Genomic DNA, 4,822 nt, shown 5'->3' on the forward strand with positions numbered 1-4,822 from the left:
GTTCTTTTTCTTGGTATAGATAGCATTTTCCATCATTATTCCATCATTACTCCTTACAGTAGTTGTGGATCATTGTATTGCTGAAAATAGCTGATCATCCCAGAATATTGCTGTTACTTTGTACATGGTACATTTCACTTTGCTCGAATTCATAGAGAATTTTCCAATGTTTTTCTGAGAGCATCCTGCTCATCATTTCCCCATAGAACAATAATATTCCATTATAATCACACATCATAATTTATTCAGCCATTCCCTATTTGATAGATACCTCCTCAATATCCATTTTTTTTTTTTGCCCTGAAATGAGCTATAAATATTTTTGTACATATTCTTTTTTTTTTTTTAGTAATTTTTTGGGGATTCATACCTAGTAATGGATATTGTTAGGTCAAAGGATATGCATCATTTTATAGCACTTTGGGCCTAGTTCATATCTTTTGATCATTTATCAATTGGGAAATGTCTTTTTTTTTCTTTTACAAATTTGACTCCATTTCCTATACATTTGAAAAATGAGGCTTTCATCAGAGAAACTCGCTTCAAGATTCTTTTTCCAATTACTGTTGCTAACAGTATTTCCCGCTGGTTTATTCTATTCTTTTCTTTCTCTCTGTCCCTCCTCAAAAGTATTTTGCTTCTAACTGCCCTGTCCCCCAATATGCCCTCTTTTCTATCACTTTTCCCCCTTTCCATTTTTCCTTTTCCTACTTTCCTACAGAATAAGATAGATTTCTATACCCATATTAAGTGTGTATGTTATTTCTTCTTTGAGCCAGTTCTGATGAAAGTAAGGTTCACTCACTCACTGTCCTCTCCTCCCCCACACTTCCCCTTCACAATAAAAGTTTTTTCGTGCCTTTTTCATGGCAGATTATGCCTTCCTCCCTCTCCCTTTCCCTTTTTCCAGTACATTATTTTCTTACCCCTTAATTTTATTGTTTTAGATATCCTTTATATTCAAATCACACCTGTGCTGTTGGTCTATCGATTACTCTATATACTCCTAGCTGTCACAATAATGAGAAAGTTATGAGTTACAAGTACTATTCTTCTATATAGTAATGTAAACAGATAAACCTTATTAAGTCCCATAAGATATCACTTATCCTGATTACTTTCTTATGATTCTCTTAAGTCCTATATTTGAAAATCAAATTTTCCATTCAACTCTGGTCTTTTCATCACTAATGCTTGGAAGTCCTTTATTTCATTGAATTTCTACCTTTTCCCTAAAGGATTATACTCATTTTTGCTGGATAGGCGATTCTTGCTTTTAATCCTACGTCCACCACTCTCTGGAATATCATATTCCAAGGCCTCCAATTCTTGAACGTAGAAGCTGCTAAACCCTGTTATTCTGACCTGCCCTTCCAGGATATTTGAATTGCTTCTTTCTGGATATTTTTCTTCCTTACCTGGGAGTTATGGAATTTGACTATGACATTCCTGGGAGTTCTCATTTGGAGCTCTTTCAGGTCATTGGTGGATTCTGCCAATTTCTATTTTGCCCTTTGGTTCTAAAATAACAGGATTATTTTCCTTGATAATTTCTTGAACGATGATGTCCTGTCTCTTTTTTTGACCATGACTTTCAGGTAAACCAATAATTCCTCCTGGATCAGTTTTCCAGCTTGATTATATTTTCCAATGAGATATTTCACTTTTTTTTTTCATTCTTTTGTTTTTGTTTTAGTGTATCATGATTTCTCATAAATTCATTAGCTTCCATTTGCTCCTGACTAATTTTTAAGAATTTTTCCTTCATGAACTTTTGTACCTCCTTTCCCATTTAAACAATTTTGCTTTTTAAGATGGTACTGTGCTCATCAGATTTTTGCACTTTCAATTTTTCCTTTCCTTCTCTCCATTTTCAAAAATCCTTTTTGAGCTCTCCCACGGCATGAAACCAGTTGTAATTTTCCTTGAAGGCTTTGTATATAGAAGCTTTTTTCTTCTGAGCATGTGTTTTGATCTTCCTTGTCACCATACTAACTTTCTATGGTCAGAAACTTTGTGTCTCCTTATTTTCCCAATGTATTACTCAGCTTTTAAGTCCTTGTTAAGGGACCTGCCCACAAGCACTCTTGGGAAGAGTGTTCCTGCTCCACTGTGTCAATAAATTTCAGTGGCTAAAGCAGCAGAGTCCCTCTTCATTGCTAGTAAAGAGACTTCTTTTTGAGCTGAAGTCTCAGGAAGCTTCTGCACTGGCACTCACACTCCTGGTTTGTTGGTTTCCCAAGGCTCGCTCACAGTACTGACAAATCTTTCCAGCTGACCTTCCAAGTCATTTTTGATGTCTCTGGACTGAGAGGTCTGGAAACTACCAATGCTACTGATGATTCATAGATCCCTGGGCCCATTCTAGCTTTGCTGGTGTCAGGACTTGGCTTGAGCTGGTGCAGCCTTTGCTGGGACTGTGTACAGGAGTCCCACCCAAGAGTCACAGACCCTTCCTGCTAACCTTCTAAGTTGTCTCTGGCTGGGAAATTGTTCTACTTTTGTCTTTTTGTGTGTTTTGAAAATTTCTTTAGATTCATTATTTAAAGGAATTTGGAGCAATTTGGGGAAGAGCTCAGGAGTTCCTGCCTTTACTCTGCCAACTTGCTTCTGCCCTTAATGAATTCTTGACTTAAATGTGACAGATCACCTCAGATAAATGAAAGGAACCAAAAAGAAGAGACATTTCTGAATAGTGGAAGAATTCAGCACCTAACAAGGGACAGAGAAGATCACAGAAAAGAAAATGGGCACAAAAACTTAATGCCTCTATAATTTAAAAGGAATTCTACTTAGATGAGATGGTCTGACTGAGGTGAATTTGGGGGCAAGCCCAGAAGTGTCCTTGAGAGACTGGGCTTTGAATGAGAAAGCAAAAAGAGGATGTCCTGTATATGGAAGTGATAATTAATATAAAAAGAAAATAATCATTTTCCTTAAAATGCTCATTAAATTAACCTGATCGAGTCTCCAGATCATGAGAATCTCTTTATTTTATTCATTCCAAGATCTGACAATATGAGCTCCTCAAGGAAGAGGTTCCATTTTGAATCAAAGCTGGAGACTTGAGAATGAATCGGCTCAAAGGTATAGTTTTCCATAATCAGTGGCCAGAGAAATTCACACTGCAACTTTTATATTATAAGCAAACTTGTAAATCCTCCCCTCCAAACCTACTTGAAACCATCAGGCAGAAAGGGCCTGCTCATGTCCCCTTCTTTGCCATCATCAGGTGAACCTCTGCTGTTATAGTTATATTACACTAATAATGTTTCCCCCCCACCCTTCCCCCCTTACACTATGGGCTTTTCTGCATGCCTTCTGCACAGTGGGATGTGCATTTCCACCAAGGCTTAAGGAGCTCCCACCTCAGCAAACTCCCTCAATGGCAAGTGCGGCTGGTCTTGGGGTGGAATCAGCGTCACCGACTCCATAGGATTCCCAGGCGGGCCTTCGGGGGTGGAACTGGACCCATCGACTCTGCGGGAGTCCCAGGAGGGCCTTGAGGTGGAACCAGTGTCACTGACTGCAGGATTTCCAGGCGGGCCTTGGGGGCTGGAATCGGACCACTGACTCCGCGGGAGTCCCGGGCTGGCCTTGCTGGGCAGCTGACTTCTCCCTGGAGCCCGAACCCAGATCTCACGAAAGCATTAAACATCTTGCTTTGGAGGTGGCCCGAATCGTGAATTCTTTCAGAGGCGACACCGTAGGCATCCCAGCAGGACAGAGGGTCCTTCCCTCGTGCAAAGATGGCGCCCTGGACAGGGTCTGCCCTAGAGAGGCTCGAGTTCAAGTTCAGCTTCAGATACTTCGTGCCTGGGTGGCCCGGGAACGTCAGTTAACCTCACTTGCCTGTTTCCTCAGTTGTAGAAGGAAATTAGAAACCATCCAGTATCTTTTAGGCAGCCAACAAGTTCCTACGTGGTGTGAGGGAGGGTCAGGCAGGGCTGAAAAGCCTGGACAAGCAGAGCAGCCTTTGATCAGTCAGTCTGACTGGCCCAGGAAGGGAAGGGTCCCAGAGCCCCCCAGGCTACTGTGGGAATGTGGGGCTGGGGGTGCTACAAGCTGGTGCCGCTGGGTCCCACAGCCCGGAGCGGGGACGCACCTCTGATTTTTGAGTGCAGGGGAGGAAACTGAGGCAAATGGGGGAGGGCTCTGCTCCAGGGTCACACGTCATCCAGGTAGGGAAACTGAGGCGGATGGGGGTAGGAATAATCGTTCCAGGGTCACGCTACTCCCAGGTGAGGAAACTGAGGCACTGGGGGATGAGACGGCTCCAGGGTCACGCGTCCTGCAGGTGGGGAAGCTGAGGCGGATCCTCCAGGGTCACGCATCTCCCCGAGACCTGAGGTCAGATCTGAACCCAGAGCGCACTGGCTGCAGGTCCAGCGCTCTGCCCCCGTCAGCCCCCGCCTCTGACTCCTGCAACTCCAAAGAGGAGACTTCGGGGCATCTTCCAAGGGGGCTTGAGCACACGTCGAACTCTACCTCAGTTTCCCTGTCCGTGAGAATGGGCTGAGGACGGCACCGCCTCACAGGGGCCGCGCACATTCATTAAGCGCCTACTGTGTGCTAAGCGGTGGCCTGAACTCTGGGGCCCTCCGGACCTTACATTCCAAAGGCCCGCCCGGCACCGGAAGTAGGAAAGGGGGTAGCGGTTCGGAAAGAACCTGACCCAGGAGGAGAATGACGTCACAACTCCTCCCCCGCCAGGGAGCCTTAAGCACGTGGCAGGCTCTGTTCCAGAATGCCTCACAGTGACGTCACGTTTCCCGCCCCTCCCCCGCAGCCCCTGAGCCCCGGGGCATGCTGGGGGTTTCCC

This window comes from Sarcophilus harrisii, chromosome 3 (assembly GCF_902635505.1).
Source record: "Sarcophilus harrisii chromosome 3, mSarHar1.11, whole genome shotgun sequence".
Taxonomy (NCBI): Eukaryota; Metazoa; Chordata; class Mammalia; order Dasyuromorphia; family Dasyuridae; genus Sarcophilus; species Sarcophilus harrisii.